This window comes from Mandrillus leucophaeus, unplaced genomic scaffold (assembly GCF_000951045.1).
Source record: "Mandrillus leucophaeus isolate KB7577 unplaced genomic scaffold, Mleu.le_1.0 Scaffold171, whole genome shotgun sequence".
Lineage (NCBI taxonomy): Eukaryota > Metazoa > Chordata > Mammalia > Primates > Cercopithecidae > Mandrillus > Mandrillus leucophaeus.
This window is the reverse complement of record NW_012101710.1, coordinates 2,375,030-2,391,613: the sequence shown is the minus strand read 5'-3', so window position 1 is coordinate 2,391,613 and position 16,584 is coordinate 2,375,030. Positions and strand designations below refer to the sequence as shown.

At 44.1% G+C, this 16,584-nt stretch overlaps 1 protein-coding gene across 1 annotated transcript in view; it reads right to left on the bottom strand.

Annotated features, from left to right (window-relative positions):
• GNA12 (guanine nucleotide binding protein (G protein) alpha 12) overlaps window positions 1-15,979 on the bottom strand; it is an 82,221-nt gene extending 66,242 nt beyond the window's left edge. Inside the window, exon 1 of the mRNA XM_011976921.1 lies at window positions 15,797-15,979. The gene's annotated coding sequence lies outside the window, so the exon portion shown is untranslated. The remainder of the gene's footprint in view (window positions 1-15,796) is intronic.
• Window positions 15,980-16,584: the final 605 nt, after the last annotated feature.

The window sequence follows — 16,584 nt, the reverse complement described above, 5'->3', positions numbered from 1 at the left end:
TTTTTTTTTTTTTTTTTAGATGGAGTTTCACTCTTTTCACCCAGGCTGGAGTGCAATGGAGTGATTTCGCCTCACTACAACCTCCGCCTCCTGGGTTCAAGCAATTCTCCCGCCTCAGCCTCCCAGGTAGCTGGGATTACAGGTATCTGCCACCACGCCTGACTAATTTTTTATTTTTAGCTGAGATTACAGGCACCCGCCACCATGCATGGCTAATTTTTGTATTTTTAGTAGAGACAGGGTTCCACCATGTTGTCCAGGCTGGCCTCAAACTCCTGACCTCAGCTGATTCGCCTGCCTCAGCCTCTCTGCCAAAAAAACGTTTTAACAACTATAGTAGCCCCCATCCCTTACCGTGGCATAGGTTCCAAGACCCTCAGTGGATGTCTGAAACACTGAACAGTACCAAGCCCTACCTGTATTGTTTTTAAAGTTTAATTTATGAATTAGGCACAGTAAGAGATTAATAATAATAGCTAATAATAAAATACAACAATTATAACAATATACTGTCACGAAAGTTAAGTAAATGTGGTCTCTCCTTCTCTCTCTCAAACGAGGTACTACTGTCCGTGACTATTTTCTGTTGGTGGCTGGCTGTGGAAACGAGGGATGACTGTACTGCTACGAGTAATACCAGCGCTACTACTGTCATCGTCACTGAAATCTGGCAGCTCCTCTATTCCAGAAGACACAACTGCTTCTTCCAGCTTAAAATGGGTGGGAAAACATACAAATCCAGGCAGTCAGCAGTCACGAGACAGGAAAAGACTAAAATATGACAAGCCAAGTAGCCCGCCCACCAAAACGGGAGCCAGGGGATCATGTTCTAGATTTAACATCACCACTGTGATGAGAAACTACTTTTTACTCTTCTGCTTATTTCCTCATTGTTAAAAATAAAGTTAATATTTTTCTGCCCCTTCTTACCTCACCAACAGGGTCAAGGGGATGAAGAAATAACCTAAACTAAAATAGTATTAGGGAATGTAGTCAGCCTTTGGAAAATATTCTGTCTCAGCAAAAACAGCACCCCCTGAGCAGTCAGAAGGTCTATTTCACCATTCTTAGACTAATGCTTCGAAATCAGCAAGGCAGTGTCTATGAGAACTTCCTGTGTTCTTCTGAGGGGCACACTGCATACTCTCTGGTATGGTCCACACTATAGGATGTACAGAGTGGTCAAGGGCCCTGAGAAGGCAATCAAATGCACATCTGTCCATCTGGAAAAGCCTTCTCATCTCAGAGCAATCTGGGGGACTCAGGCCAGCTGAGAGCAGCATCCCATCCTCCAGGACAGAGAATACCATGGTCAGCTATTCACTACGCACTTAACCTATGTTCTTTTTTTGGAGACAGGGTCTTGCTCTGTCACCCAGGCTGGAGTGCAGTGGCACGAACATGGCTCACTGCAATCGCGACCTCCTGGGCTCAAGCGATCCTCGCCCGCAGCCTCCCGAAGAGCTGGGACCACAGGCATGCCTCATTATGCCCGGCTAATTTTAAAATTTTTGTAGAGTCAGGGTCTCACTATATTGCCCAGGCTGGTCTCAAACTCCTGGGCTCAAGTGATCCTCTGGCCTTAGCCTTCCAAAGCGCTAGGAATGACAGGTGTGAGTCACTGCAGCCGGCCTTTTTTTTTTTTTCCCTTTTTAAGTAACAGTTTTACTGCGCTATCATCCATGTACCACAGAACTCATCAATTTAAAGTGTACAAGTCAATGATTTTTAGTTGGCACTTATCCTGAAAAGCTTCATTTCTGACATCCAGGGCAGAGTAGATGAATCCATTCTGCCTCCTTCATCTCTCTCCTGCGGCATCAATTTGGTGCCTGTAACTTCCGCTTCTGCCTTGAACCACTGAGTCAGATGTAATGATGACCAAAGAGTAGTTACACCTCTCCTCCAGACTCAGCTCACCAGGACGGTCTGGTTTCTCCTCCAGACCCAGCTCACCATGACAGTCTGGTTTCTCCTCCAGACCCAGCTCACCAGGATGGTCTGCTTGGAGATGTTCCCCAAACTTCCCCCCGCAGGACCTTGTCTGTCTGCCGTTGGAGACCATGCCTAGTCCTACCGATCCACAAACATTTGTTCAATGTGTTCGTTTGTGGGGGAAACAAACTTTAAGAAACAGTATCTGACCCCCCCAGAAACTCAGAATCTGGCTAGAAAGACAAATATATGGATTAAAAAAAACCACCCATCACGATTTTAAAAAACCTCAGCAAACTAGGAATAGAGAAATTCTTCAGCCTCATAATGGTGAAAGATTGAATGCTTTCCCTCCAACACTAGGAAAAGACAAAGATGCCTACTTCTGCGACTGCTATTCAACACGGTACTGGAAGTTCTAGCCAGTGCAATATGGTAGGAAAATGAAATAAAAGATCATACAGCTCAGGAAAAGCAGCGTGGAAAAAAAAGAGAGAACAGATTAGACAGAAAAAAAAAAAAGAAAACACACAACTAAACCTATTTGCAGATAAAAAGATGATCTATATAGAAAATCCCAAATTAATTTACCAAAAAAACTCCTAAACAAACGAATCCGGAACAGTGGCAGGATATAACAACACACAAAATTCAACTGTTTTTCTATATACTAGCAATGGACACGTGGGAAGTGAAATGAAAAATGCACTACTACCAATCACTGAAATAATGAAATAGGTATAAATCTAACAAAATATGTGTAGGACTTACGTGCTGAAAACCGCAAAATGTTGATGAAAGAAATTTTTAAAATCTAACAGAGAGATATACCACAGTCACGAACTGAAAGATTCAACACAGTATCAATACCCTTAAATTGATAAACAGGTTTAGCACAATTTCCATAAAATCCCAGCAGGATATTTTGTAGATATAAATACGATTATTTGAAAATTTGTATGAAAAAGCACTAAATTAGCTAGAGCAACTCTGAAAAAGAGAAGTGGGAACAGTCTCTCTGATTTTAAGACTTATTATATGGCTATGATAATCAAGACTGTGTGGTATTGGTGAGGTGACAGACACACAGATCAATGGAACATAACAGAGAACCCAGGGATAGTCCCTGATACCGCTAGCTGATTTTTATAAAGGTGCAAAAGCAATTAACAAGAGGAAGCCTGGTCTTTTCAACAAATGCTGTTGGAGGAATTGGACTTCCATAGGCAAAGAAAATCGGAGGGAGGGGAAAGAACCTTGACCTAAACCTCACAGCTTATACAAAATCAAATCAAAATGTAAAACTATGTATCACATAGGAGAATATCTTCAGGATGTAGGGTGTGGTCAGAGTTCTTAGATGTGACTCCAAATACATGATTCATATGAGAAAAATTATCAATAAATTGAACTTTATGAAAACTAAAATATTTTGCTTTGCCAAAGACCCTCTTAAGACGCTGAAAAGAAGCTGTGAACTGGGGGAAAATGTTTGCCAATCACACATCCAACATATCTGACAAAGGACTCATTTAGAATATACAAGGACATTCAAAACTCAACAGTTAGGCCGGGCACGGTGGCTCACGCCTGTAATCCCAACACTTTGTGAGGCTGAGGGGAGAGGATCACTTGGGGCCAGAAGTTCGAGACCAGCCTGGGCAACATAGACCTCGTCTCTAAAAGAATATCAAACAAATTAGGCAGGCATGGTGGCGCACGTCGATAGTTCCAGCTACTCAGGAGGCTGAGGCATGAAGATCGCTTGAGCCCAAGAGTTTGAGGTTACAGTGAGCTATGATAGTGCCACTGCACTCTAGCCTGGGTGACAGAGCAAGACGCTGAGATACATACACACATACTCAACAGTTTAAAAAGCAAACAATCCTGTTAGAAAATGGGCAAAATTCAGCAGGTCACAGAATGAAACGAAGAGGAAAAAAATTTTTTTTTTAAAGAAAATGAGCAAAAGACATGATGAGATATTTCACTGGAGAACATATGCAGACAGCAAATACACAAGTGAGAAGATGTTCAACATCACCAGACGTCAGGAAAAAGCAGATGGAGACCTCAGTGAGACACCGCTATACACCTGTTAGAACAGCTAAAAAACAAACCAAAAAACCAGCGACACCACCAAGTGGAGGTGAGGATGCAGAGACGCTGGACCTCTCCTGCACTGCTGGGGGAATGTCAAATGGTACAAACTAGAAAACAGTAGGGTGGATTTGTAACTACTAAAAATGCAACTCCCATACAGCCTAGCAGCTGTACTTGGGTATTTATCTCAGAAATAGGAAAGCTGAGTCCACACAAAACCCTGTAATGTTCACAGCAGCTTTGTTCATCATAGCCCCACACTGGAAACAAGCTGTGGCGCACCATACCATGGACTATTACCCAGCAATCAACAGGAATTCACTACGGGAATGCGACGACTTGGATGGAGCTCTAGGACATTGTGTTAAACGAAAAGTCAATCTCAAAAGATCACGCACTATGTGGTTCTGTTTACATAACATTCTTGAAGTGACAAAATTACAGAGATGGACAAGAGATTCACGGTTGCCAGGGGTTAGTAAAGGGAAAGATGGGGGGAGAAGTGACTAGAAAGGAGAAGCACGAGGGGATCTTTGTGGTCTGGACTGTGGTGGTGGTTACAGAAACCTACACAGGTGAGGAAAGGGTACAGAACCACACACACTGTCCCAAAGCCCATTTCCCGACTTCAACAGCATACTGAAATCACGTGTGTCATAACCATTGGGAAAAACTGCATGCCTCTCTGTACTGTCTTTGCAACCTCCTGCGAACCTATATTTACTTCAAAATAAAAAGTTTTAAAAAGTTAACTAGCAACCACGGCAACGTAAGTTCCAACTATGTGATGTGGGGAAGGAATGTTAGCAGAGGCCAAAGGAAAAGAGATAGTAGGACACGGTGAGGCTTGCTCAAATCCTAACTGGAGAAGGGTCTCAAACTGAGCTTTCAGAAGTGTGGGTTCATCTGAACGAGCGGCGGCGGTGGACTGGAATCCAAATGTGACTTGAATAAACTCTCCACTTCCCTTCCTCCCAGCTCCCCCACTGTGATTCCTCCTCTGGGTCCTCATCTCCCCACTTCCTTTGACTACACCACACCAAACTCCTGCCTTCCCAAAAGGACAAAACCAAAAAGGCTCAAGTACACAAGGAAACAAAGGCAATTCCTCTTTCCCCCACTATGCACAACAAAAACTATCTTGGCACAGAGAAGGTAGCACACAGATTTCTCTGGCGAGGTCTCGGGCAAAGGGTCTCAGTGCCTTTGTACAAATCATAAAAACGCTCTCCATCGTCCAGGCAGATGCAGCCGAGCCTGGCAACGGCAGCTTGGATGGGGTTTCAGCCTCCACTGCCCTCCCAATCGAGTTACCAACCCTCCCGCTATCCGGCAAGGCCCTGCTCAGCCAACTTAAATACAGAAATTGGGTCTGACCCACCAGGTATCTATTCAGGTGCTATTTTTACAAATGAAAAGTTTAACTTCACAAGGAGTACAAGCTCACTCAGAAGTTCAATTGATAACCCCTAGGAAGTCGCATTTTTATATGTCAAAGACGAAGTCAGGGGGCAAAGCCGGACTTGGAAGGCCAAAGGTCACTTATGAAAACTGCAGCACTGCATAAACCAGGCCTTCCCCAACTATCGGGGTGAACATAGGCTTGGCTTAAAAACACACACAGGCAAAACCGGCCCATACAACAGCAGTCTATTCCCACCGCACAATCCGCCCAAGCAGGCTGGAGCCGGTCCAAATGAACTGCACCAACCACGCACGAGAAAAGACTCCTTTCTCTTTTTCAAAACCCAAGAAAGGTGGCTAAACGACGGATGAGCTTTGAATTACAACAGTTAACTACAGTCCATTTTCTATACCTTTTCCCCTTCCTTTGAAGGAAAAAAGGCATTAAAAAAAAAGATGTCTCTCTTTTGCCCCTTTACGTTTATTCTAGTCAAAAACTGCTCTCTGACAACTTTGTCCTGAAAATCCAAATCTGAGTTCCAGGAAAGCTTTCTACCTGGGGATATCTGGCTAAATTCTGAGTCCCTTTTTTTTTCCTTTTTAGAGAGAGATGTAAGCTCTTTCTGGAGTTTAAAGCCTGTAGCAATAATATATTTACCGTACTTTTGCAGAATGGATAGTTACACATTTCACCATCATTATATAGAGTTACTAAAGTCTTAAAAGTAAACTACTAGTATAGGAGGCATATTATAATAATAAACCTCTTACTCCTATCCTTTCCCCATAAAAGACCAATTTTCTAAAACACAAAAGCCAAGAAAATCCTAAAACTCACATACACTTAAAAAAAGCAAGAAAGACAACTCACTCAAGTCTCTTTAATGGCTAAGAGAAAAATCCTTTTTTCAGTAATGGTGTTACTGAAGTATTAATTGTTTGAATAACCATATATCTTATTTGGTTACCCAAATATAAACAGTTAAAGTCTCAAACGGTTGATGACTTCATCTCAATACAATGTTACACTTCAAACTGTTCAGAGAGCATATTTTTAAGACAACTTATAAATCCAGCAACTTAAACTTCTAGTCAAAGAATAGATTCCCTCTCTGCTGGGGATGGAGATTTTTTTAGGGGGTGGGGTGGGGTTCAATTCCGCTGGATGAAGACCAAAAATTGCAAATCCTGTTATCTCATTTCAAAATAGATTATGTTAGTTTAGCCCCTCATCAAACCAAATCTTTTAAGATTAGTCATTCCTTAGTAAAATCTTCCCACAATAAATACCAAAGCTACGATAGACATAAAATGCTGTAAGATAATATGAGCCTTTTTCTATAAGATGAAACCGTTCCATTAAGACAAATTGAAGATTTTGGATGTTCACTCGGACAACAGCATGTGGACTTGGAAAGCTCTGCTTTTTAAAAACCCACTCTGCTGAGTTGTTTGCTTTTGGCCACCATCCAAATAAAAGAAACGCTGCCAGAAGTGTAAACAGGATGCATTTCTTTACATTGATGAATCCAGCGAGCAAAGACAGCGCCTCTTAGTTCCTCTCGAAAACTGAAGTGCAGGATACCTTTTAATGTAAAGCTCAGCGAGAAACTGATGAAGGGAGGCAGTAAACCGTCAAACCAGCCATCAGAGCCTCTGCCGTTTCACGTGCAGCCCTGGCCCCCCTAACTCCGCAGGTTTGCCTTCTGGAACAAATGCACTGTTGTACTGGATCAGGTGTATCATTTCTCTAAGAAAGCCCCCTCTCGGCTCTGCCAGTGACTATACCGAAGGCTCAACTCACGCAAAGAAAAGTGGTGGGTAATGAATGGAGAAAAACCCAAAAGGCAGTAAACTTGGCTCCTGCTCTGGGAGAACTTTCAAAACAAGCACAGCAGCACGACAGAGCCCGAGCAGATAAGCGAGAGCCTCAGATGCAGAGTACAGAGGCCAGCACCAGAACCGGAAGGACAGGACCGTTGGAGGACAGCCCGAACCGCCACCGCTGGTGAGGCCGCGCTCACAGACAGGCTGCGGAGAGCTAAGAAATCTGTGTAAGAAACGGGACAGTCGAAGGCATTGGAAAAGGAGAATGGCAAGGTCCAAGGCTGCCTGCAGGTTCCGTGGTGGGTGGGATGGGCGGCAGGGAAAGCGCAGCGAAAGCAGGAGAGGGATCAAGAGCCCCCAAGTGCTCTCACCCCAAGTGCTCTCAACAAAAGATGGAGAGATCCAACACCAGGAATTCAGCAAACCTACAGAGCAGGGAGGCAGTGAGGGCCCTGCTGTGTAAGCACAATACCCACCAGTTCTCCCAAGTCAGGTCCACAGGAGGGGATGGTTTGGAAGGGGTGACACTTAGGTAGGTTTTCCACAAATTTAGTTCAGCTGGACAGTGGGAAATCCAAGCTAAGCTTTTCAAGAGGAGATGGAACTGCAGAGAAAACTCTGGGTTTAGGAAGGGCACAGGAGGAGCAAACTATCATTAGCTGTTTTCAGCTGCCTTGAAAAGGTTTTCCTGAAAGTCCAAAAAAAAAAAAAAAAACAACCCCCCCCCCCCCCCAAAAAAAAAAAAAACAACTCCAAACCAATCCAGATTTCCCCAGATCTCCTGAACTGGAAAGTGAAAATCCAGGCTCCATTTCAAAACTCAAAAGCCAGCAGGCTGGAAACTTCTGGAATCATCTCCCCGGCCCCCGCCGCCAGCCATGGCCACGGGCAGACCAACTTCTTCGTCTCCTGTTCTTCCAGACGTCAGGATAAGCCTCGGAATCTCCCTTCACTAAAAATTTCACTACATGACAAACACCAGTAGAAGGGGAAACAAAATCACCCTGTGAAGTACAGAAAATACCAGCAAAACTTGAGCGCACACACACCAAATATCATTCTAAGGGGAAAAAGCCTGCACACACTATCAACAGGTAACAGCTTCGTGTGCCAATTCAGTGTTTTCGAAATTCAAGTCAGGATCTGCATTGTGGAATAATTTACTAGGCATTTTAAAAAGGAAAAGAAAATAATACTGGTAACTAAATAGACTGCAAATAATAAAGGTAAGTGTGTCACAGAATTTGTTTTAGGTAAAATTGATGTCCATATACACGGAGAGACAGCTACATATAGACGGGTGTGTGTATGCATAAACACATAAATACACATGCACGTAGAGACACTGCGTTCCTCTGGACTACGGTCTGAGTGCCACTGGGCCCGACTCTTGTAGATGAGCCTGCTACAAGGCTGGCGTTCCTTGGTCCCACCACTTCAAAGCCAATAGGACTGGGCTGAGTGGCAAAAGTCCAAACAGTAACAAGTTGGGTTTTGTGAAAAACTGATGAGTGCAAAGAAACTGTGTGAGGAGGTGTGAGAAAATGGTGAAATCTTTGTCCTTTGGGGGGCAGTGTCACTGGGTTGGTTTTGATTAAACATATTCTTGGCCCATTCATTGGGGTCATCTTGAATTGCATGGTGAGGTCTGGGAATCACAAAGCTACCACTCAACGTTTTCTACCACTAAGGACATTGAAGAGGGCTGGGCGAGATGGCTCACACCTATAATCCTAGCACTTTGGGAGGCCGAGGCAGGAGGATCCCTTGAGCCCAGGAGTTGGAGAACAGCCTGGACAACTTAGGGAGACCCTGTCTCTATTAAAATAAATAAATTAATTAAAAAAGACATTGAAGAGGATACAAAGCTAATGTTCAATTTAGAAAGGCTGCTTTTGATTATCAAACATGATGTGTGCAGTGCGTGGTGGTGGTGGCACCCCCATGCAGTGTTCTTTAGAACCCTCCTCCTGATCCAACCTGATCCAACTGGGGCCTCAGTGAATTGTGGTAAATAAAGGCCCAGAGCCTTTCCACAGAGCCTTTAAATCCTGACCAAGGTGCCAAATAAATGAGCAGATGCAGACATGCATAAAATTCATGCCAGTCTATCAACCAAAAGGCTGCTTCACAGAGGTCATAACAATCTGCATCGTGCATGGGACTAGTGCCTGCCATGTGAACGACACTGTGTTAAGTACTCACTGTCCATTAGCTCATTTAGTCTTTATAACTAACTCTGCAAGGGATAGTATTATGCCCATTTTACAAACGAGAAAATGGAAGCTCAAAATCACACAGCTATCAAGTCTGACCGACTGAGTTTAAACTAGAGATTTTCTTTCTTTTTTTTTTTTGTAGAGACAGGGTCACACTGTGTCCTCCAGGCTGGAGTGCAGTGGTGCAATCAAAGCTCTCTGCAGCCTTGACCGCGTGGGCTCATGCTAGAGATTTTTCAGCGCTGTTCTATACTGCTATGGGAGTGTCTGGAGAGATAAGGGAGCAGAGAAACGGGCAGGAGGCAGATGTCTGGGCTGCTGCCTGCTCTCACGCAGCTTACAGCAGGCATGGAGACTAGAGCCAGAGCCGAGTTGACCTCTGAGGACCCAATACTTCTGATGTTCTCTGGAACAGTTTTTAAAAATAGTAATTAAAATCTGGAAGTATGGGATATGCTGTTAAGCCTGGCTATGTTAGGAGACATTTTGTGAATTCAGACACTACTTGAGTCTAATCTCTCCAGACACTGAAAACACTCGCTCATCTACACTATCTCAGCAGCCCAGCAAGAGACCATCTAACGGTGGCTCTGTCCCAGCCACGAGGGCCACTGAGCAGTGGACGTGCGGCCGGCTGAACTGAGAGGTATTATAAATACATACTGGATTGCAAAGACTTAGTACAAAAAGAACATGTAAACTTCTTTTAATTGTTTATACTGATTACATGTGTAATTGTAATATTTTGGATATATTGGATTCAATAAAATATACTATTAAAATCATTTTTCTTTCGTTCTTTCTCCTTAATGTGGCTACTAGAAAATATGAAGTACACATGTGCCTTACATTTGTGGCTCACATTATATCTGCTATCAGACACCACTGCTGTAGGATAACATTTCTAAAAGAATTTGTCTTGGTCAGGTGTGGTGGCTCACGCCTGTAATCTCAGCACTTTGGGAAGCCAAGGTGGGCAGATTACCTGAGGTCAGGAGTTTGAGACCAGCCTGGCCAACATGGTGAAACCCTATCTACTAAAAACACAAAAATTAGGTGGGTGTGGGCACAGTGGCAGGTGCCTGTAATCCCAGCTACTCAGGAGGCAGAGGTTGCAGTGAGCTGAGATTGCACCACTGCAGCACTCCAGCCTGGGGGATAGAGCAAGACTCTGTCTCAAAGAAAAAAGAATTTGTCTCTTTCTGATTATAAAAGTGTATTTTTAGTGCAAAAAATGGTGGAAATATAGAAATACATAAAGAAGAAAATTAAATCCTTAAAAATATCACTACCTAGAAATAACTTATTAACATCTAGGAATGTTATCTGTCTTATTCTTTAAAGAACATTTTATAACACTGTAAAAATTTTCCAGCAAAGTATCATAAACACTTTCCTATGTCATTCAAGACTTCAAGATCTGTAATGGCTGCAGAGTAGTCCAACAGGTGGGATGTGCTAAGATTAAGGAAACCTCTATGGCTGGACATCGGAATTCTTTCCAGTGTATGGAAAGAATAAACAACAATGCAAGGAACTCCTTGACACATCCCTATCTTCACATATACGGCTATTTTTTTGTGACAAATTCCTAAATGGTGAATTACAAAACTGCTGGGTCAAAAAAGTATACACATATTTTTGAGACTTTTGATAAAGTTACTAAACTGTTTTCCAGAAAGGTTGTGCCAATTTACACATGTGTGTTTAATAACTTGGAAATTTTCCTTTATTTTCCCCCAAGTTGTTTTTCAGTTGATTTAGTTGCTTCACAAAAATTGTCCTCCAATAATATCTAAGCAGTCATATCCTCAAACCACAGCTCAAAGAGAAATCAGGATAACGAGCAACTGAAAATGAGGAAAATTTAGTGTATGTATACTGACAACCCAAAATTAGAAAAAATGGAATAGACATTTAGCTTCTATACTTCAAATAAGATTTTATACTGATTTTTATATATTTATTTTCCTCTAAGTCCCATTATAATACAATAGACAAAATAAAGTACCAATTAGTAATAAAAATGCTTAAATTTCACAAGCATGTTTGAATTTCTAGTCTCTTGTTTCCAATAAGAAAACTAGGCTCAGTCAACACTTCCAATAAAACTTTTCATGAAGGTATAAAGAACAATTTAAAACATTTAGTCTGAGTTCTAGAAGTTTCAAAATCAAGAGAGCCTTGAATTTGATGAGATTTACTATTAATTACTGTCTCCGTAAACGGAAATCTCTTTGAATTAATGAGCAATAAAATAAGGTGTAAGAGAGAGAGAGAGAAAAAAAAAAAAACTAGCCAGGATAACACAGCAGCTTGCTCACTGTTTTCATCCCTTGCCTCTAAAACTATCTGGAGGAAAGTTCAAACTTGCGATAAGACCAACTGGAAAAAAGCTGGAAGAAGTTAATTTAAGTAGTAAATTACTACTGCAGAAAATAAACTCAATGGCAACATAAACAGCACCAAAAATGCACTTGGACATGGCAATAAATTAAATATCAGCATCAGGCAGCCTCACTAAACAAGACACTGCAGCGTTTCAAATTAAGGGGCCAGTCTCAGGCACACACACAACCGGAAGAGCAGCCACTGAGCTCATGAAACACTCGTTCGTGCAGAAACAGCTCTGTGCCCCGTGGAGGAGCGACGATGAATTATTAGGTGAAAGTACCAAAAGCTCTATGATCATTTTGGGCACTTCCTCCACTTGGGACTCAGGCTACTGCTTAAAGAAGTCCTGCTCTGCAGGCATCCATCTTCTCTTCTATGGACTGGATGGGTAACCGTTTAGATAGCTAAAAGGAAAACCTTAATTGATGCTTCATTTGCAATTACAGAGTTGGTCTCTGCAATTTTCATTATCTATTTCGGGAATCTGTGAACATGTTTGCCTCTCACACATATCCAACTTCCTCCTGTAAACAGTGACCATCACGAGTAGTGCTACCCGACACCTACCTAGAGCAGTGCTTTCAGAACTTATGGCCTGCACTTGGGTTAAGCCAGAGCTGGCTGGCCTACACGGGCCCTGCGACCATGCTGCCTGGAAAAGTTGCTTCTGTACCCTCTGCAGATCAGCAAGGGTGGGGGCCGAGCTGACTGTGGCCTTGGAGCCTGTCTGTCCCTGTGGGCTGGCCACTGGCTATAGGAGGAGAATGCCCAGGTGCTGTGGGTTACCGTGGATCACCTGGCGGGCCTGAATTTGGATGGGATGGAGAGGGACCCGGCCTGCACAGGAGGATCTCACTCCCCACAGGTCAGAGAACAGCAGTGGCCTGCAGCTAGGGGAGATGCACCATCCCGAGCTCTGGCCCAGCCCGTCAGCCAATGCTGTGGTCCTACCTTCCAGAGACAGCTAGAATTTCCCTACTTCCTGCTGCTCCCATGGCTCTCACTTGGGTCCAGCCACCACCATCTCTCATTTGGATTATGGCAAGTCTTCTAATTGGTTGCTTTGTGTTCATACTTGTCCCCTTCAGTTTACTGTCAAAACCAGTGGCCGGTCAGCCTGCTAAGCCTAGGTTAGCTCTTGTCACCCGCTTTGTTCAAAACCCTACAAGGCTCCCATCTCATTCACAGCAAAAACCCAGGTCCTCACAGAGGCACATCCGCACTTCTGCTTCGGGCCTTTGCACATTCCGGTTCCTGACAACTGAAACCCTTTACCCCGGATAGCCGCACGGCTCATTTCCTCAACGCTCAGTAAGGACTGGGGCAGGGGAGCTTCTCAGGGTGGCCTGCCCTTGGCCATCTTATCCAAAACTGCACCCCAGGCCCATCCTTCCCACACTCCATGTTGCTTTACTTCCTTGACCACTTCCGGCTGGCTATCTGCCTTCAGAGTCCACTCAGCATTTCCTGTACGAGTCTCTTCCCGCCGAGCACACACCCTACGAGGACAGGGCGCTGCTCTGTTCACACCCGTGTCCCCAGGGCTGGCACAGAGCAGAGGCTCTACCTGTTGGCAGGATGAACGAAGGGACCCCAGGCTCCTCATCCGCAAAGTAAGGGCAGCAGTCCTACCTCATACCTGCGGTGAGGAACACTGAAGTAGCAGGCGTTTTATATTAGATATTAATTCGACCTGCCTTGTACCAAAGTTGATCAAAAATACACAAACCGAACATCATTAGCGTTTCAATGTATTTTTCATTCGAAATTCCACCCTATGATAACTCATTATTGATGTTAAGACATAAATATTGGCCTATATTTTATTTGAAAAAAAAAGTTAGTTGTACAATGGGTCTGAAAATTCCACTTAAAACTATCTCATTTTTGTATGTCAAAGACAAAATTAAAAGGCCGGCTACTCTGGGTACACCACCTTTGGGGTAGCCCTGCTCCTCAAGGAGCAGTAAAATAAAAATGAAAAAGCCTATTGACAGGAAAAGATCAACCAAAAAGACAGCAGCTTAATTTACTGTGGTGGGTAAATTAAAACTGCAAGTGACGGACAGAGTTTAATAGAAGCAGCAATTTTCACACATCTGTAAATATGTAAACATTTATGTAAATATTACTTAGTAATAAATTCATAGTAAAATTATGTAAGTATTGTTGCAATAAATTCTATGTAAATATTACTTAGTAATAAATTCATAGTAAAAATTTCTATGGTTAATACAATACAGATACTCCTTTAAAAGCATTCTGAATTCGGAACAGTCTTCTAGAATCATACCTTCTCCCAGTCAACAGTTACTATCATTACAATCACCTTCTTTGAGGGAAATGGTTTGACATGAGAAAGGGGTCAACCCCAGGAGGGGAGAGGATCGCTTATGAAGTACGCAGTTGAATGTTGCAGGGTTTGCTGCGTGTGTTAGCCTGGGCTGCTATAACAAAACCTCATAGGCGGGCGGCTTGAACAGCAGAGATTTCTTTCTCACAGTTCTGGAAGCTGGGGATCTAAGACGGAGACTCTGGCAGATCTGGTGTCTGGTGAGGGCCCACTTTCTGGCGCCTAGATGGTGATTTCTCACTGTGTCCTCAGATGGTGGAAGGCGTATACAAGCTCACTAAGGTGCCTTTCACAAGGACACTAATCACATTCATGAGGGCCCTGCCCCTGTGACCTCATCACTCCCCAAAGGCCCCGCCCCCCAACACGAGCACTTTGGGGGTTAGGATTTCAGCGTAGGAATTTTGGGATGGACACATTCAGACCACAGCACCGCAAATGAGTAAAGTAACAACAGTATTAATAACACTGCTAACAAAAACCACGCCACAGCCTTTAGAAAGAACTTACTCCTGGGGTTTTGTTAATAATATTTTTTTTTAAGTTGGATTCCAAATGACGGACCCCATGGTCACTGGCAAGATAATGAGAAAAGGCCAGGCGCAGTGGCTCACGTCTGTAATCCCAGCACTTTGGGAGGCTGAGGCAGGCATATCACCTGAGGTCGAGACCAGCCTGGCCAACATGGTGAAGCCCTATCTCTGCTAAAAACACAAAAATTAGGTGGATATGGGCATGGTGGCGGGTTGCCTGTAATCCCAGCTACTTGGGAGACTGAGGCAAGAGAATCACTTGAACCCAGGAGGCGGAGGTTGCTGTGAGCCATGATTATGCCATTGCATTCCAGCCTGGGTGACAAGAGTGAAACTCTGTCTTAAAAAAAAAAAAGAAAAAAAGAAAAAAGATAATGAGAAAAGATGTGGAAGGAGACCCTGGAGTGTTCTCATTCAACAGGGACACCCAGGCCTGCGGCTCAGCCTTTGGAGATGGCAAGTCCCAAGAATCAGAAGAAACAGATGCCTCCTGAGTCGAGTGAGGGGATTTCATCTCCCAACAGCAAAAAGGAGCTCAGAATTGGAAAGACAATACAGACTACAAGAAACCCTGGCCCAGAGCCCCTGGGCTGGGCACAGGTGGGCTCCAGGGGAACAACTGCAGGTTCAGGGAGAACGGCTCAGCCTAACCTGGGTGGGGCTGACTTCTCCGCACGACATCTTCACCTGGCCCTCTGTGCACAACCAGAGCTCCCCGCTCCACCGGTGCCCGGAGCACAGCGACTATGCTGCAAGCGGGGTGACCTGGCTGATGTCACCGCGGCTCACATGGAAGACAAAGGAGCAACAAAGCTGCCAGAACTCTAGTTTCTCAGCCTTGGCAGAGAAAGCCCAGGACAACCAGAGTGCTCACAGGTTCCCGAGGTATAGGAGAATAAGTGTGCTGCTGCTTCTTACTCAGATAACTTTGTCATGACCAGTGAAGTCACCTTTGTCAAATTTTCGCCAACTACATAGACTTCTTAAAAAACCATTTGAGAAGATACCTCAAAGTGAAATCCATTTACCTGAAAGCACACAGCACAGATTTGATAAGGTTGTAAAGAAGTAAAGAAGGATTGCAGAACCAGAAGTGCTTCCACTGAGAGACTCTGGTTAAACCCGAGCCGCCAATGCTGCCCGAGGGCCGCTGCCCAGTTTGACCCGCAGCTGTGCTGGCCTCTGCTGTCGCCACGTCTTCCCTGTGGCACAGACACTGCTGAAACTGGTGCTCCCTTCAGAGGGGTTCTGCTGACAGCTGAAAAGACAGTCCGGCAGGCCACGCAGGACACCAGTGTCTACTTCTCAAAAAGCCCCTTCCTTAAGAACCAAGAGAAAAGGCCCATGTCCCATCCATCTTATAAAACGAAAGGAAATCTGTTTGTTTCATGCACAGAGCAGCACTTATTTGTCCCCCTAGAGAGACAGCACCACAACTTTCCCAGGGGCAGTGGGGAGGGGCTGTAAGTACTCAAGAGAACCCGCATTTCAGGCGACTCCTCTCCAAAAACCTTAAAACCGGTAAGTCCCTGTGTTACTAATTCCATGAAAAAAAACTAATCTGTTTCAAGAAAGTCAGAATTCCTCCCTTAAGGACTCACATTTGCTTTTCTTCAGAATTATGGTAAATAACTCAATGTTTTTCTTGGCTTGCTTTTTCTTCTAAAGCTGCTAAGACACGGGCAGAGTCCCTAGGTCTTGGTGCTTTGCTAAAATCAGGGGCTTTGTAGGCTGGGTGCGGTGGCTCAAAACCGTAATCCTGGCACCTTGGGAGGCTGAGGCGGGCGGACCACCTGAGGTCAGGAGTTCGAGACCA